This window comes from Ahaetulla prasina, chromosome 5 (genome assembly GCF_028640845.1).
Source record: "Ahaetulla prasina isolate Xishuangbanna chromosome 5, ASM2864084v1, whole genome shotgun sequence".
Lineage (NCBI taxonomy): Eukaryota > Metazoa > Chordata > Lepidosauria > Squamata > Colubridae > Ahaetulla > Ahaetulla prasina.
Genome location: NC_080543.1, coordinates 59,318,836 through 59,343,845, shown reverse-complemented (window position 1 = coordinate 59,343,845; position 25,010 = coordinate 59,318,836). Strand labels below are relative to the sequence as shown.

Genomic DNA, 25,010 nt, shown 5'->3' with positions numbered 1-25,010 from the left:
TAATGCTCCACCATTGGCTCAAATTCAAATTTTTCAAAATACTTATTTAAATGTTTTAAAATTATATTTTTAAATTTCCTGCATACTTTTGGTGTCTTATGATATGACACAAAATCAATAGTCTTCCAAGATGGACAATAAAAATATAGTAATTGGATGATATACCATAGTTTTCGGACTATAAGATGCACTTCCCCCCTCCAAAAGTGGGTGGAAATGTCTGTGCATCTTATAGAGGAAATATTATGGCGGGGGAAGGGGTTGGGACCTCCTGGAATACCGTCGATGGTCCTCCCAGAATACTGCCGATCAGCTGTTTTAGTGGCGGACATTGCCGCCACCACCACCTATTGCCACCCATTCACCACTGATCGCCGCCACCCATTTGCAGTCGCAGGGGCAGTGAATGGGTGGCAGCAATCGGTGGTGAACGGGCGGCAGTGGCGATCCCTACCACCTCGAAAAGCAGATCAGCGGTTTTTCGGGAGGCCGATCCAACCGCCAACCAGCTGCTCAGCAGCAAAGGCTCCAGTATTCCCTGGTGGAGGCAGCAGACATGGAGGAGGCAGGCTGTTTGCTGTTTGCTGCAAGGACACTAGCCAGATAAATATTGGATGGACTCCTCTAAAGCTAATGTGTGTCTTATAGTCCAGAGCATCTTAGTGCTAAAAAAACAGTACTTCATTTCCTTCTAGAATACTAAAGGATTGAGTTGCATGCGGGTCACTTTTTTGTGATCAGTCCAAATGCCTCAGAGGTCCAGAGTCTAGTTCTCCCATTGCTTTCTACAATCAGAGGAGGAGTTGATTAAAAAATATAGTATTGTGTAGTTTTTAATGTTTAAGCAATTATAATAATTATATGGGGTGTTTGTTGACTGTTTTTTTAACTTTGTTGTATGCTGCACAGAATCACTTTGTTTTTGTGAGAAGTGCAACTACATAAATTTGAATAATAAATTAAAAAAAAACATGAACTGTCAAATCTGCAAATGATACAATAAAAACCAGCATAAGACCTTTGAATGTGGTGCTCAGAATATCTCCTATGATCAGTAAATATTGCATACATAATTATTGGCAATCAATCATTGTGTAAGATGAATACATAACTGCAGATGAGAGGCAAACAATTGTTCTAGCTCTACTCCATGTCTGTAACTCTATGCTGTGTATACAAGTTGCTATTTTCTTTGTCCCTTTCCATCACATTATGGAAAACGTCTGTAGATGTATAACTTCATAGACTGTTTTTACAAAGCTGTTCTACGGGCTAATAGAATAATTCTAGATTAATTAATTGTTCATTGTATTAGGAGTCAATATAGTCATCCCTAATAAACACCCAAAAGGTTTTCTGCAAACAAATATTGAGCAATGGCTTGCAAAAAGAAACCAATAAATTTAACTGAACTGGATTTCTTGCTTTCTTAAATTTTGATTTTGTAATGTCTATGGCCTGAACATAATAATTAGTGATCAGAGTTTTCCCTCAGCAGGAAAGAAGAATTAACTTACCATTTTAGCTGAAGATCACGGTTTAGAAAAAATTGACTGTGTTTATAGGAAAAAGAGCATCATGTTTGAAATCTTTTCCATATATTTATATGGAAAAGCTGTTTTAACAGACCCACAATCAAATATTCTGAACATCTCTGTCCCTCTTCATAGTTTAACAGGGAGGTTGTAACAAAATATTTCATTTCTGGATCCTGATTTTGTCCTGTAAGACTGCTGCAATTATTTTTTATTTCATTATTAGATAAGGCCTGGACCTGCAACCAATGTATGTCTCTTAATTTTTAATAATTAACAAGTATTGCTAAAATATGATATAAAATGCAGCAATGAAAGGATTTCTAATAAAATCTGTTGTGGTTAAAGAAATAATACCTATTATCACAACTAAGTAATATTCTGTTCCTCTTAGTAAGTGAAAAGCTGAAACAAAATGATTGAGCTTCACGTTTTCATGATTGCTGTAAGATGTAAAACATTTTTTGTAGTACTTCTACATGAAAAATGTTCCAACTGTTGAATTGTTTTGTATTCTAGAGATACAAGAATTATTGGTAGGAACAAAAACAAAGTAATTTTAGTGGAGAGCTAAAAATAATTTTTGTTAGTTTTGCTTTCCACAATTTGAGAACCCTTCAATGTTATATGATGCAAATGAACAACAATATAATATAGGTCTAAAATTATATTTATGCACTGAAAGACTCCCAGATCTGAGCTTCTAAATCCTGATCACTGGGTGGCAGGAAAAGGTTTCATTTTTTGATACTCTCTGTTGCCACCCAGTGGCTATTGGGAGTTTTGTAGTATAAATTTAAGAGACATAATATATTTAAAATATTTACTATCATATTATTCGGCAACTTATTCTAGACCAAGGGTGACAAACTCAATTTCTTTAAGGGATTCATCAGGGTTGTGTTTGACCTCGGGGGGGGGGGCATGGCTAGGGTGGATGGGGTCTTCTCAATGTCACTCATGTCGGGGGCCTTGTGGCAGCCCAAGCTCTCTACCTGTGAAAACAGAGTTTGGGAGGGCTGCATGTTGCTCTCCCGAGCTCCATTTTCGCTGGCAGAGGGTTGCAGGAGGCCATTGAAGCACAGCCCTTCCGAGCTCTGTTTTGCTAGCTGGGGAATTCTGGGAGTTGAAGTCCACCAGGCTTGAAGTTGTCAAGGTTGGGGACCCCTGTTCTATAGGAAAGGCTGATCGTATTGTATATAATGTGTGCTGGATTGAGGGAGAGCTCTGTGGCCTACCCACCTAACAGCTAGATTTTATTGCTGTTTGATAAAGAATAAAGAATTTAATTTCATTGAACTTCCTGCTGTTTCTTTGATCCCAGCTTAAAGAATAAAAGGCACCAGGCTAGAAGCAGGAAATAAGTTCTAGTCCTCCCTTAGCCATGAAAGCCAATTGGGTGACCTTGAACTAGTCACTTTCAGCCCAACCTACCTCACAGGGTTTTGTTGTGGGGAAAGTAGAAAGGAAGGAGTATTAGATATGTTTACCATCTTCAGTTGTTTATTTTAAAAGTAATAATGGTGGTTATGTAGTAAATAAAATAAAATAAATTTTAAATTTTAAAATTCCAATTTTTAAACAATTTAAATCTCAAAAGCTCCTATCTGTAATTTAAAAGTAGGTCCCTTTGGTACGGTTTCAGAAAAAAATCCATAAAGGTAATAGCAAGAAAAGAAATAATTAATTATGTCACATATCTTGACTGGCCAGAATAGGCTGATTTTTTTAAAATGGCCTCTTAACTAAATTAATCCCATTTGTGCTTCATCAAACCAAATCTAACCTTTAACCATGAAATGTGACCTTGCCAGAAGTTTTATACCTGTTCCATCTAGTTGTCACTAAGGAAACAAAAATCAAATACACAGGTACAGTACAGTTAGATAGATAGAGAGGTCGAAGATTCCGGTGAGCATGAGAGCAACAGAAAAAGAGAGAAGTTCTCTGAGTCCTAAGGTCAAATGACAATTATTGCTTAAATATCCCTCACTACCAGGACTAACAGGTATCCCCACTTTGACGAAGTCCTGAGGATCCTGAGGATATATTCCATGAGTGATAATTCCAGCGTACCGCTCCTCCATAACCACCGGCAACTACCGCTCAACTGCCGTTACTACTGCCATCTTGTAACTGCCACTCTCAGAGGTCTGACCACAGGCCAGTCACCACCATAGCAGACACCACCACCGGAGCCACATCCGAGAGACTCAGTCGCTCAGGACCGGGTGAGTTGCTGGGTAGATTTGGCACCACCCCCACTGCACCCCACCCGCCTCCATCATCCCAAGCCTAAAAGACTTTGACTGCCCAAGTTCATCTTTTTAAATTTTCCGCCGAATCTCCATCGTTAATATAGTGGATTGCCAGGCGAAAGTGAAAGAGTGAGAGATAGCAGTTGAGGAAGATTGATTAAGAGAAAGATATTGAAAAGAGTGAGAAATAAAATAAAAGAAATAAGAAATATACTTCTTCAATACCAATTACATAATAAATTTTAAAAAAATCACTATGCCAGCCAAAACATCCAACAGATCATCCATTGACACTGATAAAAACTTAGAAACAAGAATAATAGCAGCTATTGAACAAAACTTAGAAAAAAAAAATCTAGCTATTGAACAAAATCTAGAAAAAAGAATACTAGCTATTGAACAAAGCTTAGAAAAAAAAATCCTAACAGTTATTGAACAAAGTTTCACAAATCTGGTAAAACAATTTACAACACAAAAAATGAATACTCAACTGATCTAAATCTCTTCCCAACTCATCTAACATTACATAATACAAATCCTTCAACTCAACCTAAATAACAAATAACTACTGACCAACTAATTCATGGAGAGAGGACAAAAAATAAATAATGCAATATTATTTGGATTAGAAAACACAAATTAACCGGATATCACCAAAATTCACAACATAATTGGAAATTATAATTCTTCAACCATCTCCCCTAATGAAATAATTGCAGTCTTCAGAGATGGACCAGAATATAAAAACAGTGATGGATCAATAACACCAAGATTTTTCAGAGTCATCTGCATAAATGAGAACAGCAAACGTAAATTCATTTACACCATCAACTCAATTGCTAAAACAAACCCCGACTACAGTAAACTTAGATCACGTCCTGATCTATCTTTCCTGCAGCGGATACGTTCTCGTGAACTCCACACAGAATTTAAACGAAGACAAGACAATGATGAATCAAACCTATATATTGATTACCGTGCCAATTGCAAAAAAAAATAAATCCTATAACCAAAAACCCACCACCAAACCCCCCATCACCCAAAACATCCAACCAGCCATCCCAATGTTCAATCAAGTACCCATCATCCAACCATCCATCCAAACAGCCATCCAATCAGCCATCCAACAATCCATCCAAGCTATCCAAACAGCCATCCAACAAACCATCCAGCCAGCCATCCAAACATCCATCCAACAAACCTTCCAAACAACCATCCAACCAGCCTTCCAACCAACCATCCAACCAAGCATCTCAACAAATAGTCAAGTACCCAACATCCAAACACTCACCACCCAAAACTTCCATCCAAACATCCAACCACCTATACAACCACCAATTGTACATAACCCTCAACCAACTAACATCCAAAACTAGGTATGCACGCCCCTTACCTCTTCAACACCATTCTCTACAGATTTTAAATGTAAATTGATAAATGCAAGAAGTATTGTAAACAAATTACCTGAATTTATCCTCCTGTTAAACAGTGTACTTTTTATATTATATTTGTTTGTAAAACATGGCTGAACTCATCCCTCCCTGACTCCATCATTTCAAACAAAGAATATCAAGTTCATCTATCAGATCGTGAAAACCGAAGAGGTGGTGGAGTGGCTATTTTTTACAAAAAATCACTGAATCTAAAAAACATTCAAGTTGCACACAAACTTTCTCTTCCTGAAACTATTGTATACGACCTATCATCTAACACCACACTTCGATTCATACTATGCTACAGAGCCCCTGACTACGACATTACTCATGCAAATATTTTAGCCTCACTGCTAACATGGGCTACCTCTTGCCCATATCCTCTCATCTTCCTGGGTGACCTAAATCTACCTCTCATAAACTGGATAACAAATGAATGTACAACTGATCCAATCCATACTACATTATACAACGCTGTTACAAACCTAGGTCTTGAACAACTTGTAACTAACAGTATAAGACTCAACAACTGTCTTGACCTCATCTTCTGCAATAACACTAATACCATTTATGGACTACAAATAAAAGAACCCTTTTCCAACAGTGACCACTGCATGATTGACTTTCGTCTCAATATATGCTCTTACATAAATTGTCATATCAATAGTATTCCAAACTACAACTTCAAAAAAGCCAACTATGACCTTATAAACAACGATCTTTCATCTCTGGACTGGCAAAATCTGTTCTCAACCTGTATAACTGCTGAAGACCACTATAGAGTTTTCCTACTTGAAATCAATAGAGTCATTAAACTATACATACCACAAATTACCACCAAGATCCCTCACATCCTGGACATAAACTGTTTCAACCCCTACCCTCAAAACGACGCTATAGAGCACTGCACACTAGAACAACTAGACAGAAGAACAGTTTTTTCCCGAAGGCCATCACTCTGCTAAACAAATAATTCCATCAACACTGTCAGACTATTTACTGAATCTGCACTACTATTAATCGTTTCATAGTTCCCATCACCAATCTCTTTCCACTTATGACTGTATGACTATAACTTGTTGCTGGCAATCCTTATGATTTATATTGATATATTGACCATCAATTGTGTTGTAAATGTCGTACCTTGATGAACGTATCTTTTCTTTTATGTACACTGAGAGCATATGCACCAAGACTAATTCCTTGTGTGTCCAATCACACTTGGTCAATAAATTCTATTCTATTCTATTCCAAGATCAGGAAAAGCAAATTACCCATATCAATAAAAAAGCTTCAATCTAATAAAAAATCCCTCTGGAGAAGAAACAAAAAGGGCTATGTAGCAAATTTTAAAAATCGCTACAGAATTATATGCAACCAAATAAAAACTGAATGCACAAATTACCACACCAAGCAAGAAGGGGACCTTCTGCGCACAAATTCCAATCGTGCCTTTTATAATTTTGTGAACAATAAGCTTAAAGACTCTAGAGCCATCCCACCACTAAAAGATTCTAACGGCAAAGAATGCAATGATGAAACAACTAAAGCAAACCTCTTTAACACATTCTTTGGCTCAGTTTTTGTTAACAGTGATGACATATATCCGACATTCCCAAATCGTACAAGTAATGAGTATGACGACTTAACACATATAGATTCCAATTGAAGAATGGACACTCAAAGTATCAAATCTGGCAGAAATGGCAAAAATTTCTGCTTATTTGAAAGACTATACACAAGAAAAATATATTTTAGAATGGAAAATGTGGATTGATTATATTCAAAATAAGTATCAGATAAAAAAATATCGAATAGCATATGAGTAAATTTAGGAAATATTTTGTATTAGATATATTTTTGAAGGAGAGGGGAATTGAGAGTGTGATTATGTGTGGAGTGACTAGAGATTATAATTTAAGATTTATTTTGGATTATGATTGTTAGTTTTGATACCCTGCATTTTGTTCTGGGAAGTCGGGGGGGGGGGTAAGGGGGAGGGGAACTGTGGGGGGGGGATGAGGGTAGAGGATGGAGTGATGGTTAATGTACAGGGATTATTGAAGATGTATAAATATAATTAATGTAGGGTCGGGTCTGCCCAGCTACCATTTTAGAATGGTGGGGAGGGAGAAAGGAGGAGAGAGTAGGAAGTAGGAAAGAGGAGAAGAGGGGTAGAAGAGGAAGAAAGAGGGGTAAAAGAGGGAGAAGGAGGGTATAGGGTGGAGGGAGGAGAGGATGTAGATAAGAGAAGGGGAGGAAGGTCTGGAAAGTAGAAGAAGGTAGAAGAGGGAAGAGAGTTAAAAGGAGGGGGTGGTGACTGGGCAAGCCCGACTAATTGTATATGACTGTACATTGGATGAGTTGTTGGATATGAATGTAAAAATAAAACTTTTTTATAGAAAAAACACATATAGATTTCACAGAAGATAATGTTGGAAAAACTCTTCGCAACTTGAAACCATCTCTATCCATTGGACCTGATGGACTATGCGCTTACTTCTTAAAAAAACTTTCTACTAATTTAGCAGAACCCCTAAGTATAATCTTTGATAAAGCTTTCACAACCAGTTCCCATCCCAATCTTTGATCACTAGCCACAGTCATTCCAATCTTCAAAAAAGGCGACCCCAGCTTAGTTGAAAATTACAGACCAATCTCTCTATGCTGCGTCACCTGCAAAGTAATGGAATCTATCAACCAATCCATTACCTTCCACTTAGAAATACACAACCTACTCTCAAATAAACAATTTGGTTTCAGAAAAAAATTATCATGCAACTTACAACTTCTCCACTGTAAAAACTTATGGACTACAAATCTTGATCTAGGCAAAACAATTGATGCAATCTACATAGACTTCTGCAAAGCTTTTGACTCAGTAGTACATGATAAACTTCTCCTAAAATTAAAATCCTATGGCATTTCAGGACCCCTACACAATTGGATATCTGTTTTTCTGTCTAACAGACAACAAGTGGTTAAAATTGGTAATGCTCTATCAAATCCTGTTCCTGTCAAGAGTGGCGTTCCTCAAGGTAGGGTTCTTGGACCAACTCTCTTTATACTATACATAAATGATCTTTGTGACCATATCTCAAGTAACTGTGTTCTCTTTGCTGATGATGTCAAACTGTTTAACACCACACGGTAGCCCGTCGGGAGGGGAGCCAGTCCTTGCGCCTGCTCGTGACGGTTTTTTAATAGGTTCGGAGGTTAGGGGGGGAGATTGCGTTCCTGTTGGTGAGGGCGGCCTGATTCCCACGGTAAGTGAGAGGGGCAGATATGGCGGAAGGGGAGGATCATATCGGTTTGGGGGGGGGGGCACCCGATGTTTGCAAGCGGTCGCGCCCGATCCCCGCCCTTTCCTGCCTCGGATGGTCATGACCCCAGAGCCTGGGCCTTCGCTGATGTTATGCAACGACGGTCCAGAGTTAATAAGGCCCCCCTAGTATACGACCTTATTCAGGGGGGCGCAGCGGACCTTATAGGCGTTACGGAAACCTGGCTGGGCACTGAAGGGGGTGTGCCCCTTGTTGAGATGTGCCCGCCGGGTTTCCGTGCATTCCATCAGCCGAGGGCCCAGGGTAGGGGTGGGGGGGTGGCGGTTGTGATTAGAGAAAGTCTAGAGCCGAGGGAGACCACTGTACCTCAGATTGCCGGGTGCGAATCCCTCTTTGTGAGATGGGGCCATAGGTGCCAGATGGGTTTGCTGATCACGCACCTGGCTCCTTGCTGCGTGACAGCTGCCCTGCCCGAGCTCCTGGAGGTGCTGGCGGGGTGGCAGTTGAGACCCCAGACTTTTAGTCATGGGGACTTTAACTGCCATCGTCCGCTCCATCGACGGCAGCTCGGGAGTTCATGGCTTCCATGACGGCCTTGGACCTGACCCAAGTAATTGATGGCCCTACTCACATTGGGGTGGCACCTGGACCTGATTTTTGTCTCTGGTCAGTGGTTGAGAGATCTGGACTTAAAGGAAATAGTCATTGAACCTTTGTCATGGTCAGATCACTCTTCTTCGCCTGGACTTTCTGACCGCCATTCACCGCCGCAGGGAGACGGAGCCGACACGTTGGTTCCGTCCCAGGCGCCTGATGGACCCGGAGGGGTTCCGGACGGAGCTTGGGCCATTTCCTGAGGGTCTGGGTCACGGCTCGGCTGAGGAACTTGTTGCGGCCTGGGAACGGGCGCGCGGGGCCTTAGACCGGTCGTGCCTTTGCGGCCTCTGACCCGCGCAGGTCCCAACCGGCTCCTTGGTTTTCTGAGGAGCTGAGAGGGATGAAACGCCGGAGAAGACGCCTAGAGAGTTCCTGGAGGTCTAGCCGTTCTGAAGCTGATCGGACACTAGTGAAGTCCTATACTAGGGCTTACCTAGTGGCAATGAGGGAGGCGACGCCTCCTCCCTCATTGCATCGGCAGATAACCGCCCAGCCGCCCTGTTTCGGGTGACCCGCTCCCTCCTACACCAGGGGGAGCGGGATGACCCGTTGCAGGGACGTGCTGAGGAGTTTAACGGTTATCTATACGATAAAATCGTTCAGCTTCGGGATGGTTTGGACCAAGATTGCGGTGATACGGGTGAGACGGCTGAGGGTGGTCTTGGTGACATTTTATGGGATGAGTTTGACCCTGTCGCTCCCGAGGACATGGACAGGTTGTTGGGGAGGCTGAATGCCACCACGTGTTTACTGGACCCGTGCCCCTCCTGGTTGGTGCTGGCCACGCAGGAGGTGACACGAGGCTGGCTCCAGGCGATTACGAGCGCTTCTTTGGTGGAGGGTGTCTTTCCGGCCGCCTTGAAAGAGGCGGTGGTGAGGCCCCTCCTCAAGAAGCCTTCCCTGGACCCGGCTGTTTTAGGTAATTATCGTCCGGTCTCCAACCTTCGCTTCACGGCGAAGGTTGTAGAGAGTATGGTGGCATATCAGTTTCCCTTGCACCTGGATGAAACTGTCTATCTAGACCCGTTCCAGTCCGGTTTCCGACCCGGTACAGCACGGAGACAGCTTTGGTCGCGTTGGTGGATGATCTCTGGAGGGCCAGGATAGGGGTTGTTCCTCTGCCCTGGTCCTATTAGACCTCTCAGCGGCTTTCGATACCATCGACCATGGTATCCTGCTGCGCCGGTTAGAGGGATTGGGAGTGGGAGGCACCGTTTATCGGTGGTTCTCCTCCTATCTCTCTGACCGGTCGCAGTCGGTGTTGACAGGGGGGCAGAGGTCGGCCCCGAGGCGCCTCACTTGTGGGGTGCCGCAGGGATCGATCCTCTCGCCTTTGTTCAACATCTATATGAAGCCGCTGGGTGAGATCATCAGTGGGTTCGTGTGAGGTACCAGCTGTACGCGGATGACACCCAGCTGTACTTTTCACACCGGACCACCCCAACGAAGCCATCAAGTGCTGTCCCGGTGTCTGGAGGCCGACGGGTCTGGATGGGGAGAAACAGGCTCAAGCTCAATCCTCCAAGACAGAGTGGTTGTGGATGCCGGCGTCCGGTACAGTCAGCAAAATCCGCGGCTGACCATCGGTGGCGAGTCATTGGCCCCGATGGAGAGGGTGCGCAACTTAGGCGTCCTCCTGGATGAACGGCTGTCTCTAGAAGATCATTTGACAGCCGTCTCCAGGAGAGCGTTCTACCAGGTTCGCCTGGTGCGCCAGTTGCGCCCCTTTCTGGACCGGGAGGCCCTATGCACGGTCACTCACGCCTCGTGACGTCTCGCCTGGATTACTGTAACGCCTCTACATGGGGCTCCCTTGAAGGGCATCCGGAGGCTACAGTTAGTCCAGAATGCGGCTGCTGGTGATAGATGGAGCCCTCGTGGCTCCCGTGATAACACCCATCCTGCGCGGTCTGCACTGGCTACCTGTGGCTTTCCGGGTGCGCTTCAAGGTTTTGGTGACCACCTTTAAAGCGCTCCATGGCATAGGGCCGGGTTATTTACGGGACCGCCTACTGCGACCAGATACCTCTCACCGACCCGTGCGCTCTCACAGAGGGACTCCTCAGGGTGCCGTCAGCTAGGCAGTGTCGTCTGGCGACGCCCAGGGGAAGGGCCTTCTCTGTGGGGGCTCCCGCCCTCTGGAACGAACTCCCCCCAGGACTCCGTCAACTTCCGGACCTTCGAACCTTCCGTCGCGAGCTCAAGACTCATTTATTCATCTGTGCAGGACTGGCTTAGTTTTTTAGATTTTAAATTTAGAGGGGTTTTTAAATTGATTTTAATATCTATATTTTTTACTTTTAATTAATTGGGCAGTAGAATAAGTTTTTTAATGATTGTTTTAATTTGTATATTGATGTTTTTATATGCCTGTGAACCGCCCTGAGTCCTTTGGGAGATAGGGCGGTATATAAATTCAAACAATAAATAAATAAATAAATAATAAACTGACAATACATCTACCATTCAAAAAGACCTTGATCATCTAACTGCTTGGTCTAAAATTTGGCAACTACAAATTTCAACCAGCAAATGCTCAGTCTTACATATTGGAAAAAAGAACCCAAACACTAAGTACATGCTTGATGGACATTATCTTACAGATGACCCCCACCCTGTCAAAGACCTTGGAGTTTTCATATCTAATGATCTAAGTGCCAAAGCCCACTGCAACTACATAGCAAAAAAGGCTCTAAGAGTTGTTAACCTAATCTTATGTAGCTTCTTTTCTAAAAACACCACACTACTGACCAGAGCATATAAAACATTTGCTAGGCCAATTCTTGACTGCAGCTCGCCTGTCTGGAACCCATACCACATTTCTGACATCAATACAGTTCAGCATGTCCAGAGGTATTTTATGAGAAGAGTTCTCCACTCCTCTGTAACCAACAAAATATCTCACCAGACTTGAAATCCTGGGTTTAGAAAATTTGGAACTCCGTCGCCTTCGACAGGACCTGGGTTTAGCTCATAGAATCATCCATTGTAATATCCTTCCTGTTAATGACTACTTCAGTTTCAACTGCAATAATACAAGAGCTACCAATAGATTTAAACTTAATGTCAACCGCTCCAATTTGGATTGCAGAAAATATGACTTCTGTAACAGAATTGTCTGTGCTTGGAATGCATTACCCGACTCTGTGGTCTCTTCTCATAACCCCAAAAGCTTTAACCAAAATCTATCCACTGTTGACCTCACCCCATTCCTAAGAGGACTTTAAGGGGCGTGCATAAGAGCACAAACGCGCCTACCGTTCCTGTCCTATTGTTTCTTTCCCTATATATATATATATATATATATATGCTTATACTTCCTTGTTTCTCATCATATATATGTTTACATATTATATAATCTTTTTGTGTGATGCTTGTGTATATTGTTATGACAGAATTAAATAAATAAATAAAATAAAATAAAAACTATTTTTGAAATACTATTTGGAGAAGCCTCTTGAATAATTTAATATACTTTATGCTACATTAGTTAGTCCCAAAACACTTTTAAAAAGTTGCAGGGAAACTGGGAAGAGAAGAACAAGAGTGATGAGCTTGATCAGAAATCAAGCCCTATGTACGAAGTTTGGAGAGATTGGTTTAACTTTGGGAAGGAAAGGCTGAATCCAGAATCTTCTTCAGAGACCTAAGCTGAAAGAATGAACATGTGTCTTGCAGGCTCTCTAGGTCAGCATGGTGTGTACAAAGCCAATTCTGTCTGAGTGTCTTGCTTATTCAATTGAACAAAGATGGGTCCTCCAATAAAGCTGGGGAGGAAACATGTACAATGATTCAGCCAGCACTTATACTTTATTAAGTTACATAAATAAGGAAATATAAACTAATTACAAAGGAAACACATTTGTTTGTAAAACAAACTATCCTTATCATTTCCTCTTATTAGTGAACATAATCAATTTCAGCAGAGTTTATTTAAAGAAGCTAATGTGTTTCCAGTTGTCTTCCAGAAGAGGTCAGAGGCCTTTAAAGGCTACCAGACACTTCCTCAGATATCCGGCTGCCAAGTTCACACAATTTAACACAGGAACTTTTATAGGAGCTACTTTATTTATTTATTTATTTATTTATTTATTTATTTATTTATTTATTTATTAATTTATTAATTATTTAGATTTTTATACCGCCCTTCTCCAGAAGGACTCAGGGCGGTGTACAACCAGATTAAAACAATTCAATATACAACATTAAAACAACAGTTAAAATACATATTCTATAAGTGGCCGAGAATTAAAACCGTCGAATTGACCCATACTAAAATACCCCCATTAAAATTATTAAAAATTCAAAAAATTTTAAAATTTAAAAATCAAGCCAGTCCCGCTTGAATAAACAGATACATTTTCAGTTCACGGCGAAAGGTCCGAAGGTCAGATAATTGGTGCAAACCAGGGGGAAGTTTGTTCTAGAGGGTAGGTGCTCCAACAGAGAAGGCCCTTCCCCTGGGGGCCGCCAGCCGACATTGCTTGGCGGACGGCACCCTGAGAAGACCCTCTCTGTGTGAGCGTACAGGTCGGTGGGAGGCATAAGGTAACAGCAGGCGGTCCCGTAAGTACCCGGGCCCTAAGCCATGGAGCGCTTTAAAGGTGGTAACCAACACCTTGAAGCGCACCCGAAAGACCACAGGTAGCCAGTACAGACTGCGCAGGAGCGATGTTACCCGGGAGCAACGTGTGGCTCCCTCAATCACCCGCGCAGCTGCATTCTGAACTAACTAGAGCCTCCGAGTGCACTTCAGGGGGAGCCCCATGTAGAGAGCATTGCAATAATCTAGACGAGAAGTGACGAGAGCATGAGTGACCGTGCATAAGGCATCCCGGTCAAGAAAGGGGCGCAACTGGCGAACCAGGCGAACCTGGTAAAAGGCTCTCCTGGAGACGGCCGCCAACTGATCTTCAAATGACAGCCGTCCATCCAGGAGGACGCCCAAGTTGCGCACCCTTTCTGTTGGGGCCAATGACTCGCCCCCAACAGTCAGCCGCGGTTGCAGCTGATTGTACCGGGGTGCCAGCATCCACAGCCACTCCGTCTTGGATGGATTGAGTCTGAGTCTGTTTCTCCCCATTCAGACCTGTACGGCTTCCAGGCACCAGGACAGCACTTCGACAGCTTCGTTGGGGTGGCCCGGGGTGGAAAAGTACAGCTGAGTATCATCAGCATACAGATGGTAACTCACCCCAAAGCCACTGATGACCTTGCCCAACGGCTTCATATAGATGTTGAACAGGAGAGGCGAGAGAATCAACCCCTGAGGCACCCCACAAGTAAGGCGCCTTGCGGTCGATCTCTGCCCTCCTGTCAACACCGTCTGCGACCGGTCAGAGAGATAGGAGGAGAACCACCGATAAACGGTGCCTCCCACTCCCAAACTCTCCAACCGGTGCAGCAGGATACCATGGTCGATGGTATCAAAAGCCGCTGAGAGATCTAACAGGACCAGGACAGAGGAACAACCCCTATCCCTGGCCCTCCATTAAATCCACCAACGCGACCAAAGCTGTCTCCATGCTATATCCGGACCGGAAGCCGGACTGGAATGGGTCTAGATAGACAGCTTCATCCAGGGAAGCTGCCATGCCACCACACTCTCTACAACCTTCGCCACAAAGCGAAGGTTGGAGACTGGACGATAATTATCCAAAATAGCTGGGTCCAGGGAAGGCTTCTTGAGGAGAGGTCTCACCACCGCCTCTTTCAAGGCGGCGGGAAAGACCCCTTCCAACAAAGAAGCATTTATAATTCCCTGGAGCCAGTCTCGTGTCACCTCCTGAGTGGCCAGCACCAGCCAGGAGGGACACGGGTCCAGTAAACATGTAGTGGCATGTAACCTCCCCAGTAACCTGTCCACATCCTCGAGAGCCACAGAATCAAACTCATCCCAAACAACATCAACAAGACACGTCTCAGTCATCTCATCCGGATCATCGCAATTTTGGTCCAAACTATCCCAAAGCTGAGCGATTTTATCGTATAGATAACCACTAAACTCCTCGGCACGTCCCTGCAAGGGGTCATCCTATCCCCCCTGATGTAGGAGAGAGCGGATCACCCGAAACAGGGCGGCTGGGCGGTTATCTGCGACGCAATGAGGGTGGAAACGTAGGAACGCTTCGCCACCCTCAGTGCCACTAGATAGGTTCTCGAAAAGGACCTAACTAGTGTCCGATCAGCCTCGGAATGGCTGGACCTCCAGGTACTCTCTAGGCGTCTTCTCCGGCATTTCATCTCTCTCGGCTCCTCAGAAAACCAAGGAGCCAATTGAGATCTGCACCGGGTCAGAGGCTGCAAAGGCACGACACGGTCCAAAGCCCCAGCCACGGCCTGTTCCCAGGCCGCAACTAGTTCTTTGGTCGTGCCGTGGGCAAGATCCTCAGGAAACGGCCCAAGCTCCGTCAGGAACCTCTCGGGGTCCAACAGGCGCCTGGGACGGAACCATCGCATTGGTTCCGTCTCCCTGCGGTGGTGGGCGGCGGTCTGAAAGTCTAGGCGGAGGAGAAAATGATCTGACCATGACACAGGAACCGTCACTAAATCTCCTAATACTTAGGTCATCCTGACCTACACTAGCATAAGATTTGTTTCTGACGGTTCCTGACTGCAGGAAATAAAAATAATCCACTAAAGTTTTCGGAAGGCAGATTTCAATTTATTTTGATTACCGGTTCTCGGAACTGCTCAAAATTTCCACTATCGGTTCTCCAGAACCTATCAGAACCTGCTGGATACCACCCCTGCCCACATCCTTTTTTCCCCTTAATGTTTGCAAATATCTTAGATATTTCTATTCTGGTCATTTAGTACAATCAACTGAAATTCAGGGAAGCATTTCTAAGCCTCTGCTCTTCCCGAGCAAAAAAGCAATCACAGTTGCTTCACTCAGAAAAACTTTGTGAATCAATATATATGTGGGTCAATATACTCCTAGAAAAACTAAAAGTTAGCCTTTCTTCAAAGTATTGTAGAGATTCTGCTCCTATCTTGTGTGATAATTATGCTCTTTAAACATGATCAACTCTAATCAGAAAATGTGAAGGTGGGGGAGGAGAACAACTCTTCAGATGTAGGTGTTTCACAGGAAGACAAAGCCCTTATGCCTTTGCATAATTTACAGGAGAGAATGTTTCCCAGGTTCAGCTTCTGAATTCTCCAATAATAATCCAGAAACTGCAGCATTCTTTGGACATAAAACTGTTCTCCTCTCCTGACCTTGATTCAGTAGTCATTTTCCCATTCTCCGAGCATTTTAGTTCAGGGGTCTCCAACCTTGGCAACTTTAAGACTTGTGGACTTCAACTCCCCGAATTCCTCAGCTAACTCTGGGAGTTGAAGTCCACAAGTCTTAAAGTTGCCAAGGTTGGAGACCCTTGTTTTAGTTGTTCTTTTGAAGAAAGCTGGCATATGAATTCCTTTTATTTTTTCAGCAATTTTTTTTTAAAAAAAGGCCCGCGTGAATCAAGTTTCCTTTGAATCAAAGCATGATTCAGCTTTTTACACACATGAAAACAGACGCGCTTAGACTTTGAAATATCCCACCGTCCCTCAGGAAGACACAAGTACCGATTGGAGCAAATTTCGAGGTTCCTTCTCTTCCCTTCCCTTTATGCAATGTGGCCCCAATCCCATCCCGGTTCGTTTAGTTACGCTGCATAAAATCTCATTGTGAGTAGTCTCCGGTTTTTCTCCGAAGGGGGAAAAAACCCCGAAAAATCACATTTCTGACATTCAGTTCCTGGAGCTCCGGGTGGCATCCCGGGGCCAATTCCACCTGGAAGAGCCCTTTAAACTGATTGGATTCGGAAGATAAATCCGCTCCGTCCAGACAATGAAATCTAAGCTATGAAATCCACGCTGTCTGTAGACACTGGTAGCAGCTCCTGCCCGGCAACGTCTGATTGGCAGCAAAAGGGGAGTTAGGAACTGCCTGCAAATATTCTCACTTCATATTCAAGAGAAAAAGGGAGAGATTAAGCCGACTCACCTTTAGCTATTACCAGGCAATATTCCACGATCTTCCTCCAGAGCATCTTCGTCGCCCTGCATTTCTCTAGAAGCCGAGACTTGAGAAAACCGGAGTCGAGTTAATCTGTAAATCATTTTTTGTGCATCTCCGTTCCTCACCTCCAGTCTTAAAGATGTCCCCGCAGCAATATGCGGTACTAAATCACAACCTCGTCGACCACCTTTTAAAGAACCCAGACCGTGAGGTCATAATTTATGACTAAACGAGCCATAAATAAAAGGAGGAAAAATAGAGCTTCCGTTGACAGTTGTCTAGGCAAGAATCGTAAGAGAGACGTTCGGGGCGTTTACGGGAATGAAAAACGCTCGAACAGAGCAAGTGTATCTTATTTCAAAGGAGGCTGAGACTTTTTTTAAAAAAAAAACTCCTGACTATTGAATCTTGCTCAGTAGGGGATGAGTTGCAACTCCCACCCCTCTGAACCAGCTCACAGAGAAGGCGCGTCTTAAAATCCTGCGAGCTTGGAGGTTCTCGGATGACTAGAAAGGTATTTTGGGGTGAGTGGAGTAACACCTAGTTACTATAACTGAATTCTGGGCTAGCAGATTAATTGATGCCCTGGAGATGTCATAGAGGAAATGCCCACCAAGACTTTAGATTTATCAGTTTAAACTGGCCTTCCGATGGCTTTAGGGGAGGGGGAGACCTGTTTGAGAGAAAGTGTGTATTTGCTGATTAAAACTTCACCCCTTTTCGTGTGCGTTATTTTGTTTTATATATTATATTGATTTTGCTTTTTTCCAAAAGGCAAAGCAAGCGAATGGAACGCCTGGCCCTGCGCCCTCAGTGGAATATTGAGAATAGGATCCTGAGTGGGGAGAAGTGAAGAGAAAGAAGCCTAAGATGAGAGCAAAGTCAGCAGAAGCCCAAGGTTTGTAAGGCAAGAAGGGGGGAAACACATGGTGGCCTGAAGGCGCGCAGCGGGAGAGAGATTCTGCCACGGAAGGAGGAGAGTCACAGAAAAGCAAAGAGGAGTGAAAGCATCAAGTGAAACTTTCTACTCTCGATGAGGATGCTGATTTTGTACCCGGGCGTTTCGTGTTTACCTGGAGGAGTTTTTCCCCCCTGTGACCTTTTGCAAATCAGCAACTTGGAAGCAGCTACCACATCAATTTTATTTTACCTTACCTATGTCCTTGGGACAAACCACCCCTAATTCAAGAGGCATCAAATTAGCAGAGGATGAGTCTCCCTGAAGTCAGGCTAATAAAACTTTTGAAGAAATTTTCTCCAAAGAACTTCATTTTTTGCAAACAACCCAATATCCCAAGGCTTATATTGGTCAGAAGAAAATAATATACCATCTTTTTCTGCTTTCCGGTTTTTTGAGAACCACAGTTGGAATTGCATAAAGAATTTGCTTCAAACTTACCAGTTCAACAAAATGTGAGCAGTTTACAAGTTTGCAAGAATGTGGTCATTGAATTCACATGTTTCTATTCTGTAGGGGATGTGCACTGTCCTCCATTTGGATAGCAACATTTTTCCTACTTTATTGTTTTAAGTTGTCCATTCTCCAATGTAGATAACAGGCCTCTCACCTGTCAGTTTGCAAGCCTACTTTCAGACCTATATGCTTCCCTCCAGATTGGACCACACCTTTGTTCATACACAAAAACACTTTGTTCATTTCATCTTACCCAGAAATACCTCCTTGAGCCACTCTGCACACTCTCTCCAACTAGCCAGAAATCTTAAAATTCAGAAGGGCCCTTTCTTTAGCCACTGCCCTTCCAACAGCCATTACTGAAGAAAGGTACAAAAATCCCCTTCGAACAAAAAATGTGTCTATGGGATGTTAGAATAATTGAATCAATGGAATATATTATGCTCTATTGTCCCCTCTATACAGGAGCATGCCAGGAGTTATTATTTCCACTTCTTATTAAATAACCCAATCATTCTGATTTATTTTACATTAAAATGCTCTTATCAGATCAATCTGATCCTATCTCTCTGTCAAGTACTACTCAATAATTTGCTCTTTATGCCATAGGATTGATTCTAAGCACTTTTAAATATTTTAGACATTTTAGCATATTTATATTTATATACATATATGTGTATATAAAATACAATACACATACACACTGTGTGTGAGAGAGAGGGGGGGAGAGAGAGTGATTTGTTCTCTGAAGTTGTGGGTTGGTTTTTGTGTGTGTATTTTCTCTTGTATCCTATTTTTACTAACTGTTTTCTATATTTTATGTGCTGGTCTGTGACTGAATAAAGATTTGAAGTTGAAATTCATTTCAGCATGATTTTTTGAACCAAAGAAACATACAAATTTCCACTACTAATGAAAATTGCAAACTGAAGCATTTTTTTCATAATTAAGATATGAATGAGCCAGAGGGATTTGAGGATTCATAAAGATTTTAGCTAATAAAGGGTTTAGCCCTAGCCAAACTGATTTCATTGTTAAGATGCAAAGTTAGCTGCAATACCCTGGAATAGATATACAAAAACTGTTGTATGCTTATGTGGGTGCAAAAGGGCAGCTCCTATATGGTGAAACAACACACTGTGCTCCAAAGCATCTATTGTAGATAATGGGTTGGGCCAAGATAAACTTGATGGATTTTCCACTTGTCAGTATGGATTAGCCAGCGCAATTGTCTCATTTGACGTGGACAGATTGCTGGGGAGGTTACATGCAACTACATGTTTACTGGACCCGTGTCCCTCCTGGTTAGTGCTGGCTACACAGGAAGTGACACGAGGCTGGCTCTGGGGAATTATAAATGCTTCATTGGTGGAAGGGGTTTTCCCCGCTGCCTTGAAAGAGGCGGTGGTGAGACCCCTCCTCAAGAAGCCTTCCCTGGATCCAGCTATTTTGGGGAATTATCGTCCAGTCTCCAACCTTCGCTTTGTGGCGAAGGTTGTAGAGAGTGTGGTGGCATGGCAGCTTCCCCAGTACCTGGATGAAGCTGTCTACCTAGACCTGTTCCAGTCCGGCTTCCGGCCCAGTCATAGTATGGAGACAGCTTTGGTCGCGTTGGTGGATTTAATGGAGGGCCAGGGATAGGGGTTGTTCCTCTGCCCTGGTCCTGTTAGATCTCTCAGCGGCTTTTGATACCATCGACCATGGTATCTTGCTGCACCGGTTGGAGAGTTTGGGAGTGGGAGGCACCGTTTATCGGTGGTTCTCCTCCTATCTCTCTGACCGGTCGCAGACGGTGTTGACAGGGGGGCAGAGATCGACCACGAGGCGCCTTACTTGTGGGGTGCCTCAGGGGTCGATTCTCTCGCCTCTCCTGTTCAACATCTATATGAAGCCGCTGGGCGAGGTCATCAGTGGCTTCGGGGTGAGTTACCATCTGCACGCTGATGACACGCAGCTGTACTTTTCCACCCCGGGCCACCCCAACGAAGCTGTCGAAGTGCTGTCCCGGTGCCTGGAAGCCGTACAGGTCTGAATGGGGAGAAACAGACTCAGACTCAATCCATCCAAGACGGAGTGGCTGTGGATGCTGGCACCCCAGTACAATCAGCTGCAACCGCGGCTGACTGTTGGGGGCGAGTCATTGGCCCCAACAGAAAGGGTGCGCAACTTGGGCGTCCTCCTGGATGGACGGCTGTCGTTTGATGATCATTTGGCGGCCGTCTCCAGGAGGGCCTTTCACCAAGTACGCTTGGTTCGCCAGTTGCGCCCCTTCCTTGACCGGGATGCCTTATGCACGGTCACTCACGCTCTTGTCACTTCTCGTTTGGATTATTGCAATGCTCTCTACATGGGGCTGCCCTTGAAGTGCACCCGGAGGCTTCAGCTAGTTCAGAATGCAGCTGTGCGGGTAATAGTGGGAGCCACTCGTTGCTCCCATGTAACACCACTCCTGCGCAGTCTGCACTGGCTTCCTGTGGTCTTTCGAGTGCGCTTTAAGATTTTGGTTACCATCTTTAAAGTGCTCCATGGCTTAGGGCCCGGGTACTTACGGGACCGCCTGCTGTCCATCTAGACCCTGCTGTTACCTTATGCCTCCCACCGACCCGTACACTCACACAGAGAGGGTCTTCTCAGGGTACCGTCCACCAAACAATGTCGGCTGGCGGCCCCCAGGGGTAGGGCCTTCTCTGTTGGAGCTCCTACTCTTTGGAACGAACTTCCCCCTGGTTTACGCCAATTGCCTGATCTTCGGACCTTTCGCCGTGAGCTGAAAACGCATTTATTTATTCAAGCGGGATTGGCTTAAAAGTTTTATTAAATTTTAATTGGGTTTTTTTTATGAATTTTAGGGTTTTAAATTGTTTCAAGGCAGCGGGGAAAACCCCTTCCAACAAAGAAGCGTTGATAATCCCCTGGAGCCAGCCTCGTGTCACCTCCTGAGTGGCCAGCACCAGCCAGGAAGGACACGGGTCCAGTAAACATGTGGTGGTATGGAGCCTCCCCAACAACCTGTCCACGTCCTCGGGAGCCACAGGGTCAAACTCATCCCAAACAGGCTCAACAAGACGTGCCTCCTCTCTCTCGCTTGGATCATCCCAATTTCGGTCCAGACCATCCCGGAGCTGAGCGATTTTATCGTATAGATAACCACTAAACTCCTCGGCACGTCCCTGCAAGGGGTCATCCCGCACCTCCTGATGAAGGAGGGAGCGGGTCACCCGAAACAGGGCGGCCGGGCGGTTATCTGCCGACGCAATGAGGGTGGAGGCGTAAGAACGCCTCGCCTCCCTCATTGCCACTAGATAGGTCCTAGAATAGGACCTAACTAGTGTCCGATCAGCTTCGGAACGGCTGGACCTCCAAGTACTCTCTAGGCGTCTTCTCCGGAGTTTCATCTCCCTCAGCCCCTCGGAGAACCAAGGGGCCGGACGAGATCTACGCCGGGTCAGAGGCCGCAAAGACACAACACGGTCCAAGGCCCCAGCCGCGGCCTGTTCCCAGGCCACAACTAGTTCCTCAGCTGAGCCGCGGGCCAGATCCTCAGGAAATGTAATTTCATTTGTAGTTCAAATTGAAAGCCCAGTTAAAGGCAATTGAAACAGGTTTCCTTGGGAATGATAAGGAGTGTCTTTGGATACAATATTGTCTGACACAAATACACAATAAGAGAACAAGGGAATCTGACCTGGGAACCTGACCTCAGGTTTGAGCCTACACTGTACTATAGTGAGTCACTTTGAAGTGTCTATCACAAGGATGTCAAACTCATGTCGCAATGGCGGTGTTACATGACATCGGGACTTTTTTCCCCTTCGCTAAACCGGTCTGGGTGTGGCCAGCATGCAAGGCATCTGGCCTGTGGGCCAGGAGTTTGACAGCCCTGGTCTATCACATCAGGCTAGAAACCAGGAGACTGAATTCTAGTCCTGTCTTAGGCACAAAGCCAGCTGGATAAACTTTGGCCAGTTTTTTTTTTTCTCAGCCCTTGGGACAGTGGCAAATCACTTTTGAAAAACCTTGCCAAGAATATTGAAGGGACTTGTCCAGGCAGTTTCCTTAAACCGCACGATTGAACAGAAGAAAAAAGAAGTGCTAAGAGCATGGAGCTGCTTGTACTTCTCTACCCATAGTGCATTGATGGACTATGCAGTGGTAATGTTTAAGGTTGACTTGATCTTGGTTAGGGGGACATGGATGAGAAGGCCTACCTCAGGCCTCTGTGGCCATTAAGCTCATAAAGTCATGTTTGTTGAAGTCTTAACTCCTCAGGGATGGAATCTAAAATGGTGACTAGCACAATATCTTGTAACATTATCTGGGACTCCTTATAGACTGTGGACTCCATTTAAGTAGAAAAGCCGTATTTTCACATCAATACCTAGAAAGAAAGACTGCCTAAAGCATGGCTTGAACAGATGGAAAATCCGCAAGAATGGGTGGAAAAATAAACAGTCAATGACCGAGTAATATATATTATGACAATCTTGCTGGACAATTTAAGTTCAATAATCACTTTCTAGTGAGTCATAAACTGTCATCATAAAAAATAACAATTGAATTTAGAAACAAAGAATCAGATTTTTTTTCCATTTGTGATTCTATACATTTAGGATTTAGCACTTTATAATAAAAGCCATAAATAGAATTGTGGAAAAATGGAAAGTTTACTGGGTTGACTTAAACTGACAAAGGATTATGGGAAATGCATTCATGGCATGAAAAAAGGGATGGGCTCCATCTTTTCCCAGAAGGACTGAAAACATGTCTCATGTAGATCCTTAAAAATTCTCACCAGCTTATCCATATCTGTGGCCATGATGTTGAAATAAATGGACCAGTGGGCTCAGTTGGTAAAAGGCACTAAGCTTGTATGATGCCTTGTTTTTGAAAAATAATTTTGTACTACTTCAGATGTTTTTTTGTGTTTCAGATTTACCTTACAGTGAAAGATAATAGAGACTGTCCATCATTGGTAAATAGATATCTTTGTACAAATTTGAATGCTACCACGGAAAATCATTTTCTGAAATGCCCAAGGACTGGCATTTGTACCTGTGAGGGCAGTTAACCCATCAATCTGCATTTGTTTAATAGCAGTGAATTATAATTTAGCTATATAGCCTAGGTTTGTAAGACATACTGTGCCACAAACTAGGCAGTCACATTTTAGCCTATTGTATTACTGTATACAAACTCATTCACAGCAAAGCAGAACTTTTAATGGCTGGAGTCAACAAAAGAAGGTGATGGAAGTGTGACAAGTAACCAGCAGAGGGTAAATACAATTTTAAAAAGTGAGACTTTTTAATCCTGAAAATGTATGTTTTGCCCTGAAAATTGGTAGCTATTAGGAGAAACCAAAATAAAACGTTGAGGAGCATATGGCAAAGAACATTAAAATAAGCAACATTTAAAAAAAATACTCCTGACTAACCGAATATGAATCAGGTCCAAAAAGCATCTACTCAAGAATTCTTAAATACTTTAAAGCTGATGTTGTTAACCTTGCAAAAATAATTGCCATGTATAGGGATCATGCATGAGAGGGATCCTGGAGTCCTAGGAGACTACTTAATTAAGAGCCAACAGTGTGCTGTAGCTGCCAAAAAAGCCAACATAGTCCTAGGCTACATTAACAAGAGGGACAGAATCAAGATCACATGAAATGCTAGTAACACTTTATAATGCCTTGGTAATACTACACTTGGAATATTGCATCCAGTTTTGATATGAAATAAAAAATATGTTGAGACTAGAAAGAATGCAGAGAAGAACAATGATGATTAGGGGACTGGAGGCTAAAACGTGAAGAATGGTATGTCTAGTTTAACAAAAAAAAGGACTGGGGTGACATGATGGCAGTGTTCTAGTACTGGAGATGCTGGCACAAAGAAAGGGGTGAACGTAGTCTCCAAAGCACCTCAAACAGAGAGCCAACTTAGAAGGAGAAATTTCCTGACAGAGCAATCACCGTAACTTACCACTTACCACCAGAAGTTGTGGATGCTCCAATACTGTAGGTTTTTAAGAAGAGATCGGACAGCCATTTGTCTGAAATGGTAGAGGGTTCCTGCTTGAGCAGGGGTTTGGACTAGAAGACGTCCAAGGTCTCTTCCAACTCTTATTCTGTTATTTCCAAAAACTAGAAAATAGCCCATACAGCTGCAATATTTTAAAAATAAATTGAAGACTATGGGGAATCAAATCTTAATGGCTCTCAGGAAAAATGTTAAAAATGGAATATAAAAGAATGAAAAGCTTCTGAAAAGATAAGTGCTACCTCATTAACTATTTAACTATTTAAAGTGCATGAAGATGTCAAAAAGAAAGTAGAGATGATCCAAATTTCACTATGTACTTGGAGTTCCAAAAGGTCTTTAACAAAATTCCTCACTGAAAGGGTTAGGCAATCTCAGCA

The 25,010-nt window shown here is 43.6% G+C and overlaps 2 protein-coding genes across 4 annotated transcripts in view; both read right to left on the bottom strand.

Moving 5' to 3' along the window:
* The window catches only part of B3GALT5 (beta-1,3-galactosyltransferase 5), a 39,800-nt gene extending 22,559 nt beyond the window's left edge, over positions 1-17,241 (bottom strand). For both annotated transcript variants that reach the window (XM_058185886.1, XM_058185884.1), the window contains exon 1: positions 17,164-17,241. The gene's annotated coding sequence lies outside the window, so the exon portion shown is untranslated. The remainder of the gene's footprint in view (positions 1-17,163) is intronic.
* The window catches only part of LOC131199763 (beta-1,3-galactosyltransferase 5-like), a 41,161-nt gene extending 23,916 nt beyond the window's left edge, over positions 1-17,245 (bottom strand). The window contains exon 1 of one of the 2 annotated variants that reach the window (XM_058185882.1): positions 17,164-17,245. The gene's annotated coding sequence lies outside the window, so the exon portion shown is untranslated. The remainder of the gene's footprint in view (positions 1-17,163) is intronic. The other variant, XM_058185881.1, reaches the window with a different exon arrangement.
* Between the last annotated feature and the right edge of the window lie 7,765 nt (positions 17,246-25,010).